The sequence below is a fragment of the Somniosus microcephalus genome, unplaced genomic scaffold (assembly GCF_052327205.1).
Source record: "Somniosus microcephalus isolate GS21.2 unplaced genomic scaffold, FLI_Smic_1.0 unresolved_chr4, whole genome shotgun sequence".
Classification (NCBI taxonomy): Eukaryota; Metazoa; Chordata; class Chondrichthyes; order Squaliformes; family Somniosidae; genus Somniosus; species Somniosus microcephalus.
Window position 1 is genome coordinate 64694 of NW_028225182.1, and position 13408 is coordinate 78101.

At 52.2% G+C, this 13408-nt stretch overlaps 1 protein-coding gene across 1 annotated transcript in view; it reads left to right on the forward strand.

Moving 5' to 3' along the window:
- The window catches only part of LOC147088305 (prolyl 3-hydroxylase 1-like), a gene marked incomplete at its 5' end in the record, with an annotated part of 143386 nt that overhangs the window by 52044 nt on the left and 77934 nt on the right, over window positions 1–13408 (forward strand). The window lies entirely within an intron of this gene.

Consider the following 13408-nt stretch of genomic DNA (forward strand, 5'->3'; position numbering starts at 1 on the left):
GTACTGAGGGAGTGCCGCACTGTCGGAGGGGCAGTACTGAGGGAGTGCCGCACTGTCGGAGGGGCTGTACTGAGGGAGCGCTGCACTGTCGGAGGGGCAGTACTGAGGGAGCGCTGCACTGTCGGAGGGGCAGTACTGAGGGAACGCTGCACTGTCAGAGGGGCAGTACTGAGGGAGTGCCGCACTGTCGGAGGGGCAGTACTGAGGGAGTGCCGCACTGTCGGAGGGGCAGTACTGAAGGAACGCTGCACTGTCGGAGTGGCAGTACTGAGGGAATTCCACATTGTCGGAGGGGGCAGTACTGAGGAGCGACGCACTGTCGGATGGGCAGTACTGAGGGAGCACCGCACTGTCGGAGGTGTCACCTTTCAGATGAGACGCTAAACCGAGGCCCCCTCTGCCCCCTCAGGTGGACGTAAAAGATCTTCTGTCCTCTATTCGAAGTGGAGATGGGGAATTCTCCCGGAGTCCTAGGCCAACATTTATCCCTTAACCAAAATAACTTAAACAGATGATCTGGTCATTATCATGTTGCTGTTTGTGGGAGCTTGCTGTGCGCAAATTGGCTGCTGCGTTTCCTACATTACAACAGTGACTCACTTCAAAGAGTACTTCATTGGCTGTAAAGTGCTTAGGGACATCCTGAGCTGGTGAAAGTCACAATAGAAATGTTAAGTCTTGCTTAACAATTAAGCCCACTGCAGCTGTGGGCCTCCACACCTCTCGCCACAGTGGGTACTAGAGGCTGAAAGCAAACAGGCAGGTGCAGCAAGCAGTTAGGAAGGCAAATGGTATGTTGGCCTTCATTGCAAGAGGATTTGAGTACAGGAGCAAGGATGTCTTACTGCAGTTATACAGGGCCTTGGTGAGACCACACCTGGAGTATTGTGTACAGTTTTGGTCTCCTTACCTAAGGAAGGATATACTTGCCATAGAGGGAGTGCAGCAAAGGTTCACCAGACTGATTCCTGGCATGGCAGGACTGTCGTATGAGGAGAGATTGGGTCACTAGAGTTTAGAAGAATGTGAGGAAATCTCATTGAAATGTATAAAATTCTGACAGGGCTAGACAGACTGGATGCAGGGAGGATGTTTCCCCTGGCTGGGGGGTCTAGAACGAGGGGTCACAGTCTCAGGATACGGGGTGGGACATTTAGGATTGAGATGAGGAGAAATTTCTTCACTCAGAGGGTGGTGAACCTGTGGAATTCTCTACCACAGAAGGCTGTGGAGGCCGAGTCCCTGAATATATTAAAGAAGGAGATCGATAGATTTCTAGACGCAAAAGGCATCAAGGGGGATATGGGGAGAGAGCGGGAATGTGGTATTGAGATAGAGGGACAGCCATGATCATATTGAATGGCGGAGCAGGCTCGAAGGGCCGAATGGCCCACTCCTCCTATTTTTCTGTTTCTAATCATTGTGACCATCAGGGTTTGCGATCGCCATGGAAAGACTGTCCACCTCCCCCATCACAGGGAGCAAGCGGACCAGTGGTGGAGAGATACTTATCTGGAGGGGGCTGGAAGATATGCTGCAGTTGTGTCAAGCTCTGGTTAGACCCCACCTGGAGTAACTGTGTTCCGTCCTGGGCACCGCACCCCAGGAAGGACCTATTGGCCTTGGAGGGGGGGGGGGCGGCAGAGCAGATTCACCGGGTCGATACCGGGGCTGAAAGGGTTGAATTATGAGGACAGGTTGCGTAAACTCGGCTTGTATTCCCTCGAGTCTAGAAGATTAAGGGTTGATCTAATTTTGATGTTTAAGATGATGAAAGGATTTCATAGAATCATAGAAAGTTCCAGCACGGAAGGAGGCCATTCGGCCCATCGTGTCCGTGCCGGCCGACGAAGAGCGAACCAGCCTAATCCCACGTCCCAGCTCTCAGTCCGTAGCCCTGTAGGTTCCGGCACTTCAAGTGCATATCCAAAGTACTGTTTAAATGTGATGAGGGTTTCTGCCTCGACCACCCTTTCAGGCAGTGAGTTCCAGACCCCCACCGCCCTCTGGGTGAAAACATTCTCCTCAACTCCCTTCTACCGATTACTTTAAATCTATGGCCCCTGGTTATTGACCCTTCTGCTATCTAGTCTATCTAGGCCCCTTATAAGTATATACACCTCAATTAGGTCTCTCCTCAGTCTCCTCAGTTCCAAGGAAAACAACCCCAGCCTATCTCTTCTAGGAATACCCACCTTGAAGAAGTTCTGTTCTTCTCTCCGACGGGAGTTCCATTTGTCCCAGGGCCCCAAACACCCCTTCCAGGTGAAACAGCGATTTACTTGTGCTTCTCGCAATCTAGTATACTGTATTCGCTGCTCACGATGCGGTCTCCTCTACATTGGGGAGACCAAACGCAGATTGGGCGACCGCTTTGCGGAACACCTCCGTTCAGTCCGTAAGGGGGACCCCGAGCTTCCGGTCACCTGTCATTTTAATTCACCGCTCCACTCCCACTCTGACCTCACCGTCCGCGGCCTATTACATTGTTCCACGGAAACCCAGCGTAAGCGCGAGGAACAGCACCTCATCTTTCGATTAGGCACTTTACAGCCTCTGGACTCAATGTCGAGTTCAACAATTTCAGATCATAATCTCTGCCCCCATTTTTCATGCTGTATGATTTTGCCATTCCCATTTGCAACATTTTCACTGTGTGTTCTTTCAATTCCTTCCTTCCTGTTGAGTCTGTGCTTTCAAATGTAGTTATGCTGAATAACTGGACACAGACTACAGAAATACTTAAACAGGTCTTTAGTAACTGAGGGTCAGGGCTGAACTGGAATACACTTTGCTCCACAGGGTTTATATACCGTGTGGTCACCACCGGTACTACAATGTACAGGAGCCATCAAAAAGTAGTCCATCACCTTAAGGTATCCTCTTAAGGTGGTACAGGTTACATACACTACAATTCCTCCCCTTTTAGCTTAACAGTGTACACCCCAATTTAAACATAACATGGATAACATATATACAACTTTCACACAAAACTGTTCAAAGATTCAGTCTCTGAGGAGGCCTCCTGATCCGGGCCGGATAACGCCTTTCAGGGGTCTCTGGTTCTCGTTGCTGGGGTGACTCATCCATTTGATCTCCTATGGATTGAACATCATCAGGTACGTTCGAGTCTGAGGTAGATGCTACAGGCTCAATAACTTCTTCAACTGGTGTCTCTGCCGTAGACATGGGGTCGACCCTTGTTCCCGATTCCACAAGTTGGTCAGCATGACGTCGTATTACGTTCTCTCCAACGTCTACCGTGTACATCAAGGGTCCTTGTCGGGCACGAATTGTTCCGGATTGCCATTTATCATTCCTATAGTCCCTGGCCAACACTGGTTGTCCTATTTCGAAACTCCGAGTGGCCTTGTTATTTACGTGCTGGAATTGCTTGTTTTCGACTTCCCTACGCACATTGGGTTTTAACAAATCCAACCGGGACCGCAACCTCCTGTTATAGAACATTATGGCAGGGCTTTGATTTGTCACTGCATGCGTGGCGTTTCGATATGCCATCAGGAATTGTCCACCTTGTGTTGTAGTGGAACATGGTCTTCGCTCATGGCCTTTATCGCCTTTTTGAACGTTTGTACAAATCTCTCGGCCAACCCATTGGTAGCCGGATGATATGGGGCAGAGGTATAGTGTTTCACCCCATTCTTTTTCATGAATTTCTGGAATTCTTCTGACACGAACTGTGGTCCGTTGTCTGAACATATTTGTTCCGGCAACCCATTCCTTGCAAATATGGTTCTTAGAACTGCGATCGTCTTTTCAGAGGTAGTGGTCGACATCTTAATCACTTCTGGCCATTTAGAATGTGCGTCTACCGCTATCAAAAACATGGAATCCATGAATGGACCTGCAAAGTCGATATGCACACGTTGCCATGGGGTTGAAGGCCATTCCCACGGATGCAGCGGTGCAATTGGAGGTGCATTTTGAACTTTTTGGCACCCTGAGCAGCTTTTAGTCAGATCCTCTATTTGTTTGTCGATACCTGGCCACCACACATAAGCCCTAGCAAGGCTTTTCATCTTGACTCCCCCCAGATGACCTTCATGCAGTTCCTTCAGAACTCTCTCCCTTAATTTAGGAGGAATAATCACCCTTGTTCCATACATCAATGTTCCTTGACAGACGGACAGCTGTTCTCGTCTGGCTGAGATTGCTGGTAACAGTGGGTCGGCATGTGCTGGCCATCCCTTCACTGTCAAATCGTAGACCCGAGACAGTGTCGGGTCGTTTCGGGTCTCTCTCTCAATACCCGCATTGGTGACTGGTAAGCATTCGATGATGGTCGAGTGAAATATCTCGACAGGGTCAACTGCCGGTGCCTCTTCCGCTGTAGGTAGTGGCAGGCGCGACAGCCCATCAGCATTACCATGTTGCTTTGTACCTTTGAATTCGATATCATATTGATGTGCCCCTAGGAAAAGGGACCATCTCTGAAGCCTCTGCGCCGTCATAACCGGAACACCCTTCTTAGGGTTAAAAATGGAAACCAACGGCTGGTGATCTGTCAGCAGCGTAAACTTTTGGCCTTGCAGGTAATGGTTAAATTTCTTAACTCCCCACACGAGGCTGAGAGCCTCCCTATCTATCTGAGCATAGTTGCGCTCTGCGGAGGTCAATGATCTGGATGCGAACGCGACTGGCTTTTCCAAGCCATTTGGCAACTTATGTGAGAGCATTGCCCCGATACCATATGGAGAAGCATCACAAGCTAAACGAATAGGCAGCGTTGGGTTAAAGTGAGCCAACACTTCCTTAGAGGTGATCAGTGCCTTGCTTTTTTGAAAAGCCCGCTTACAATCCTCGCTCCACTTCCATGGTACTCCCATTTGCAAAAGAGTGTTCAGCGGGTGTAACACCGTGGATAAATTTGGAAGAAACTTGTGGTAATAGTTAACCAACCCAAGGAACGACCTCAACTGGGATCCATTTTCCGGAGCGGGAGCTTTCACAACAGCTTCGATCTTGTCAGGTGACTTATGGAGCCCCTCCTGGTCAATGACGTGGCCGCAGTACGAGATTCGCTTTTGAAAGAACTCACATTTCTGGCGATTGACTCTGAGTCCATATTCTTTCAATCTGGTGAGCACCTGCTCCAAATTCGCGAGGTGCTCCTTATCATCATCTCCTGTAATCAGAATGTCGTCCAGGTAGCATTGTGTGCCTGGAATTCCCTGCAATACCTGCTCCATGGCCCTTTGCCAAATCGCTGGAGCCGATGCCACTCCAAAAACCAGTCTATTATACCGATATAAGCCCTTATGTGTGTTGATCGTGAGATACTGGCGTGACGCTTCATCAACTTCCATCTGTAGGTACGCCTGTGCCAGGTCTATCTTGGTGAAGTGTTTCCCGCCAGACAGCGAAGCGAAGATATCTTCAATCCGCGGAAGCAGATATTGCACCGTGTGAAGAACCGGATTAATAGTGATCTTGAAATCGCCACAGATGCGAACCTTCCCAGGTTCCCCCGGCTTGTTGCTCAATGAACGCTTCATGACGGGAACAATGGGTGTGGCCCATTCGCTCCAGTCCACCTTTGACAGTACTCCTGAACGTTCTAGCCCTTCCAGCTCTGCTTCCACAGCAGGTCGTATCGCATAAGGTACCAGTCTGGCTTTGAAAAATTTTGGGTTTGCATGTTCTTCAACCTTGATGTTTGCCGTAATTCCTTTCAGTGTTCCCAGTCCCTGTTGGAACACCTCCTTAGCATCGTCCAATATTTTGGACAGTCGTTTAGGTTTGACGTCGTCCTCTTTACAGGAATCTACAGTTAGTGCTTGTATGGAATGCCAGTCCACATTTATTCTCCGGATCCATTCCCGTCCCAGTAGTGGCGGACCTCCATCAGGTAACACATACAAGTCCATTTCCTGACTTTCTTTACCATTGTAGACCACATTTGCCTTTATCTTTCCGATGGGGTATACTCTTTGCCCCGTGTATGTTTTCAATACAATCTCCGTATCCCTCAGGGGAATGTGTGAGAATAACCTTTTGTAATCTTGCTTATTCATGACCGTCAATGCCGATCCAGTGTCCAATTCCATCTTCACTTGGACTCCTGCTATCCGAAGCATGACCCAGATAGTTTGGTGGTCTGCTGTGTTACCCACATTATGTATTTTTAGACAACCCAGTTCCTTACTGCTGGAGTCTGAATCTGTCTTCTGTTCATCCGAACTGTTCTCTGTCACCTTGTGTACTTTTTTGTACTTCTCCTGCGGCGACTTTTTGCTGCTGGTCTTCTTTCCTGACCGGCATACTCTCGCTATGTGACCAAGTTTGCCACATTGCCTGCATTCTTTATCTTTGAACCAGCACTGGTTCTGGTCATGCGTTGTCCTTCCGCAACGATAGCACTTTACTGCGCCCAATGCCATTTCATTGGTGCTGAATTCCAATGGCCTTTGCTGCATTTCTGCAGTGCCTCGTGCGATGCTGCAATGCTGAAAGCTTTGTCCAGCGTAAGATCCTTTTCCTCTAGCAGTCGCTTCTGGGTTCCTTCCCTTAGGAGCCCACACACAAACTTATCTCTCAGTGCGTCTGCTAGTCCTGTACCGAACTGACAGTACTTTGATAACTTGCGCAGTTCGATTAAGAATTCAGCGTTGCTTTCCTCTTTAAGTTGAATTCTTTTGTAGAATTTAAATCGTTCCGCTATCAGCAGCGGCGTGGGGTTTAAATGCTCTTGCAGGATAGTAACAATATCCGCGAAACTCTTTCCTACCGGTTTATCTGGTGTTACAAGGTGCCTTAATAACCCGTACGTCTTCGCACCCATCGAGTTTAATAGGGTTAGTGCTTTCTTATCCACCGGTACCTCATTCGCTGTACAGTAAACTTCAACGCGTTCCACATAAGTGGCCCAATCTTCCACATCGCTATCAAAAGCAGTGATGTGACCCGTTTTTAGCATCCTTGTTGAGTTTCCTTTCCTTCGGATTATGATTATTATTTTATTTTATTTTTCAAAATGGCGGCTTCCCGCGCTTGGCGGCTGTGGTAAACCACTGTAGTTCACTGTGTTCACTTGTTGTTGTTGTTGTCGTTCACTCTTGTTTCACTGTTGTGCCTGACTATGCCTCACTGACTATGCCTCAGCTGACTCCGCCCCGGGCTACCGAGTATAAGAGCGGCCGCATGGCAGCTCCTGGCATTCGGTCGTCCACTAGAGGCATAGTCCTGATCTGTCTGAAGTGCAATTCATTAGTTAATAAAAGCCTGTTGTTCTGAACTCTGCCTAGCCTTTTATTAGAATTGATAGCGCATCAATTTTATTAACTACTGAAAAAAAAAACGATGCTGCAGATTCTTAAGATCAAGTGCCTGGAACTCGACCCGCAAGAACCGGACTCGACTGCTAAGTTCTCGCACTGGCTGCACTGTTTTGAGTCCTTTCTGACTGCATCCGGCGAGACCGTCGCCGCCGATGCCGACAAGCTCAGGGTGCTGAACTCTAAAGTAAACCACCGAGCTTTTGCCCTTATCCGGGACGCTACGAGCTACCAGGGGGCTATCGACATCTTGAAGGAGCAATACGCACGCCCGGTCAACTATGTTTACGCAAGACATCTCCTGGGGTCTCGCAAACAACAGCCCGGGGAACCCACAGAAGCATACATACGGGCGCTGAAGGAACTCGGCCGAGCCTGCGAATGCAAGCAAGTAACAGCCACGGAACATACGGAGGAGCTCATCTGGGACGCCCTCGTGGCGGGCCTCAGGTCCACTCACACACGGCAGCGACTGCTGGAAAGTAGCGAGCTCGACCTGAAGAAGGCGATTTCACTCACCCTCTCGTTGGACGTAGCCCACCGGAACATGGAGGCCTACTCCCCGGACCGCGCGGCCGCCTCGTGGATGCCGCAGCCGCCGCCACCTTGGGACGCAGCGCCGCCACGGGCCCTGGCCTCAACTGCTGCAGCGATGTCCCGCCCGAGCCAGAAATGTTATTTCTGTGGCCAAACCAAACACCCCAGGGCGCGCTGCCCGGCGAAAAACGCGGTCTGCTCTGCCTGCGGTAAGAAGGGACACTACGCTGGCGTCTGCAGAAGTCAGAAGACCCCTACCTCCAGCAGCGCCGCGTGCGATTCGTGGGAGCGGCCATCTTGCCTCCCTCCAGCCTCGTGGGGATCGGGATCGTCATGGGTGCCGCCATTTTGTCCTTCCTCTCCGACGCCGCCATCTTGTCCGCCATTCTGCCAACGGGCCCCCGACTCACCCACCGCCGCCTCACCGGGGTTCTACAGCGACGCTACCGACTCCACAGCGGCCTTCATCACGCTGGATCAATCCAGACCCCATCAGCTAGCCAGGTCCACGATGGACATCCAGGTAAATGGCCGCGCCACAACTTGCCTTTTTGATTCCGGGAGCACGGAGAGCTTCATACACCCTGATACAGTACGGCGCTATTCTCTCTCGGTCCGGCCAACGCGCCATCGGATCTCCATGGCCTCGAAATCCCACTCAGCAGACGTCGGCGGCTACTGCGTAGTGACCCTCTCAGTGAAGGGCTCCGTATATAAAAATGTAAAGCTACTCGTCCTGCCACATCTCTGCGCTGCCGTTCTACTGGGGTTGGACTTTCATTGTCACTTTAAGAGTGTCACCTTGACATACGGTGGACCTCTTCCCCCGCTCACTGTCTGCAACCAGCAGTTTTTAAATTGCCCGCCGCGCCCCACCTGTAGGCTCTCCACCCTCAAAATCACCCCCCCCCCCCCTGTTCGCCAACCTCACCCGCGACTGCAAGCCTATCGCCACAAAGAGCAGGCGATACAGCACCGGGGACAGATCCTTCATAAGATCTGAGGTGACGCGGCTCCTGAAAGAGGGGATTATTGAGGATAGTACCAGCCCCTGGCGAGCCCAGGTGGTAGTCGTTAAGACTGGCAACAAACAGCGCCTAGTCATCGACTACAGCCAGACTATCAACAAGTACACCCAGTTGGACGCATACCCCCTCCCCCGCATAGCCGACATGGTTAATAAGATAGCGCAATACCGCGTTTTCTCGACCATTGACCTCAAGGCAGCATACCACCAAATCCCTATCCGCCCTGAGGACCGCCAGTACACAGCTTTCGAGGCAAACGGCCGCCTTTTTCACTTCCTCAGGGTTCCTTTTGGCGTCACCAACGGTGTCTCCGTCTTCCAGAGGGAGATGGACCGGATGGTCGACGAGAATGCGTTACAGGCCACGTTTCCCTACCTAGACAACGTGACCATCTGCGGCCATGACCTGCAGGACCATGACGCCAATCTTGATAAGTTCCTCCGCACGGCCCAACTCCTAAACCTCACGTACAACAAGGAAAAGTGCATATTCCGCACAGCCCGCCTCGCTATCCTTGGTTGCGTGGTGAAACACGGAGTCATCAGTCCTGACCCTGACCGGATGCGCCCGTTGATGGAACTTCCCCTGCCCCACTGTCTCAAGGCCCTCAAAAGGTGCCTGGGCTTCTTTTCCTATTACGCCCAGTGGGTCCCTCATTATGCGGACAAAGCCCATCCACTTATCAAGTCCACTTCCTTCCCCCTGACGGCGGAGGCCCGCTTAGCCTTTCACCGTATAAAAGATGACATTGCCAAGGCCACCATGCACTCGGTAGACGAGTCCATCCCCTTCCAGGTGGAGAGCGATGCATCCGACTTTGCCCTGGCCGCTACCCTTAACCAGGCGGGAAGACCCGTGGCCTTCTTTTCACGAACCCTCCAGGGCTCCGAACTCAGACACTCCTCTGTGGAAAAAGAGGCCCAGGCCATTGTGGAGGCGGTGCGCCACTGGCGGCACTACCTGGCTGGAAAACGATTTACCCTGCTTACTGACCAGCGTTCAGTTGCTTTCATGTTCAACAACAAGCAGAGGGGTAAAATCAAAAATGACAAGATTTTGAGGTGGAGAATCGAACTTTCCACCTACAATTACGACATCTTGTACCGGCCAGGGAAACTCAACGAACCCTCAGACGCTCTATCGCGAGGCACATGCGCCACCGCGCAGATCGATAGACTACGGGGCCTCCACAACGACCTCTGCCACCCGGGGGTCACCAGGTTCTTCCATTTCATTAAGGGCCGCAACCTGCCTTACTCCATCGAGGAGGTCAGGACCATGACCAGGAGCTGCCCAGTCTGTGCAGAGTGCAAGCCGCGCTTCTATAGGCCTGACAGAGCAAACCTGATCAAGGCCACCCGCCCTTTTGAGCGCCTGAATATCGACTTTAAAGGGCCCCTCCCCTCCTCTGACCGCAATGTGTACTTCCTCAACATAGTTGATGAGTACTCCCGTTTCCCTTTTGCCATCCCCTGCCCGGACATGACCACCGCTACGGTCATTAAATGCCTGCACTTGCTCTGTTCGGTTTTCCCAGCTATATCCATAGCGACCGGGGCTCGTCCTTCATGAGCGACGAACTCCGTCAGTACCTGCTCATGAGAGGTATTGCCTCAAGCCGGACCACCAGCTACAACCCCCGGGGGAACGGACAGGTTGAAAGAGAGAACGCGACGGTCTGGAAGGCGGCCCTCCTAGCCTTAAAATCTAGGGGCCTTCCGACCTCCCGTTGGCAGGATGTCCTACCCGATGCGCTCCACTCCATCCGGTCACTGCTGTGTACAGCCACCAACGCAACCCCCCATGAGCGAATGTTTGTTTTTCCCCGGAGGTCCACATCCGGTAACTCACTACCACACTGGCTGACGTCCCCAGGGCCCGTCCTGCTGAGGAAGCATGTAAGGTCCCACAAAATGGCTCCCCTGGTAGAGAAGGTTCACCTCCTCCATGCCAACCCCCAGTACGCCTACCTGGCATACCCGGACGGGCGGGAGGACACAGTCTCCATTAGAGATCTGGCACCCTCGGGGTCCTCTGACCCGCCACCATTGCCCCCCACCACGACCCCCTCCGACACGGCCCAAAATTCAGCAGACCCAATTCTCATCCCTGTCCATTCCACCCCAGTAGACGGCATGCCGCGCCCCCAGGACCAGCCGGAGCCCACTCGCCCACCCAACACCAAAGGGGACGATACGCCGGTGCTGGACCCCGCTCAAGACGCGTCGTGGGAAGCTGTACCATCGCAACCGTCGCCACGAAGATCTCGACGGCAAACGAGGCCGCCCGACAGACTCGCCTACTCGAACTTTTGATACACTTCACCCCGCCGGACTTAATTTTAAACGAGGGGTGAATGTGGTAAACCACTGTAGTTCACTGTGTTCACTGTTGTTGTTGTTGTTGTTGTCGTTCACTCTTGTTTCACTGTTGTGCCTGACTATGCCTCAGCTGACTCCGCCCCTGGGCTACCGAGTATAAGAGCGGCCGCATGGCAGCTCCTGGCATTCGGTCGTCCACTAGAGGCATAGTCCTGATCTGTCTGAAGTGCAATTCAGTAGTTAATAAAAGCCTGTTGTTCTGAACTCTGCCTAGCCTTTTATTAGAATTGATAGCGCATCAGCGGCTTTTCCCGCGCTTGTCTTCTTCCCCCGCCGACTAAAAATGGCGCTGTTGCCGTTCTCGCCTCCCAGCGGTCCTTTATTTTCCCCGACGCTGCTGCTCTTGTTCCCCGCCGCTCCCGCGGTCCTTGTGGACATAAACGCATTTCTGGCTGCTGCGCGTCTCTGCCCCGATTGCAGTCCGGCCCCTGACACCGGCTGCGGTCGTGTTCTCCGCCCTTTTCGTCGTTTCCCTCCCCTTCTCTTACTGACAACTCGGCCGACTTCCCCCCCGTGCCGCTCGATCGGGCTTACCCGCCGCTGTCGTCGAAGGGATGTTCACTGATGTTAGACTTCGTGGGCAGAACCCAACCCGGGTTCCCGATTGCCTCCCGTGCTATGCAGTGCCCAGCAGGATGTTGAGGGTGGATGTCCTTGTTCGACGCCCGTTTCAGAGGCGAAGCTTCCTTTGATGCAACTGCCGCTAGGTAAGATCAGACTCGTCGGCACTGTTGAGTCTGTGCTTTCAAATGTAGTTATGCTGAATAACTGGACACAGACTACAGAAATACTTAAACAGGTCTTTAGTAACTGAGGGTCAGGGCTGAACTGGAATACACTTTGCTCCACAGGGTTTATATACCGGTGTGGTCACCACCGGTACTACAATGTACAGGAGCCATCAAAAAGTAGTCCATCACCTTAAGGTATCCTCTTAAGGTGGTACAGGTTACACACACTACACTCCCCTCCTAACCCCCCCCCCTGTCTCTGCACCTGCACCTGCTTAATCTCTGTTACATCTCCAGCTTTTTCCAGTTCTGATGAAGGGTCCCAGACCTGAAACGTTAACTCTGTTTCTCTCGCCACGGATGCTGCCTGGCCTGCTGAGGATTTCCAGCATTTTCTGTTGTTATTCCAGCCGATCCAATCTTTCCCCATCGCTAAAGTTTTCCAATCCTGGCAACATCCTTGTAAATCTCCTCTGCAGTCTCTCCAGTGCAATCACATCTTTCCTGTAAGGTGGTGACCAGAACTGCACACAGTACTCTAGCTGTGGCCTAACTAGGATTAGATCGAGAGAAACGATTTCCTCTGGTGGGTGGAGTCCAGAACAAGGGGAGCAGAACCTTACAATTAGAGCCAGGCCGTTCAGGGGTGATGTCAGGAAGCACTTCTCCACACAAAGGGTGGTGGAAATCTGGAACTCTCCCCCAAAAAGCTGTGGAGACTGGGGGGTCAGTTGGAAATTTTGAATCTGAGATTGATAGATTTTTGTTGGGTCAGGGTATTAATGGATAAGGAACCAAGGCGGGTAGATGGAGTTAAGATACAGATGAGCGATAACCTAATTGAATGGTGCTACAGGCTTGAGGGGCTGAATGGGCCTCCTCCTGTTCCTATGGTGACAGGCTCGAGGGGCTGAATGGGCCTCCTCCTGTTCCTATGGTGACAGGCTCGAGGGGCTGAATGGGCCTCCTCCTGTTCCTATGGTGACAGGCTCGAGGGGCTGAATGGGCCTCCTCCTGTTCCTATGGTGACAGGCTCGAGGGGCTGAATGGGCCTCCTCCTGTTCCTATGGTGACAGGCTCGAGGGGCTGAATGGGCCTCCTCCTGTTCCTATGGTGACAGGCTCGAGGGGCTGAATGGGCCTCCTCCTGTTCCTATGGTAACAGGCTCGAGGGGCTGAATGGGCCTCCTCCTGTTCCTATGGTAACAGGCTCGAGGGGCTGAATGGGCCTCCTCCTGTTCCTATGGTGACAGGCTTGAGGGGCTGAATGGGCCTCCTCCTGTTCCTATGGTGACAGGCTCGAGGGACTGAATGGGCCTCCTCCTGTTCCTATGGTGACAGGCTCGAGGGGCTGAATGGGCCTCCTCCTGTTCCTATGGTGACAGGCTCGAGGGGCTGAATGGGCCTCCTCCTGTTCCTATGGTGACAGGCTCGAGG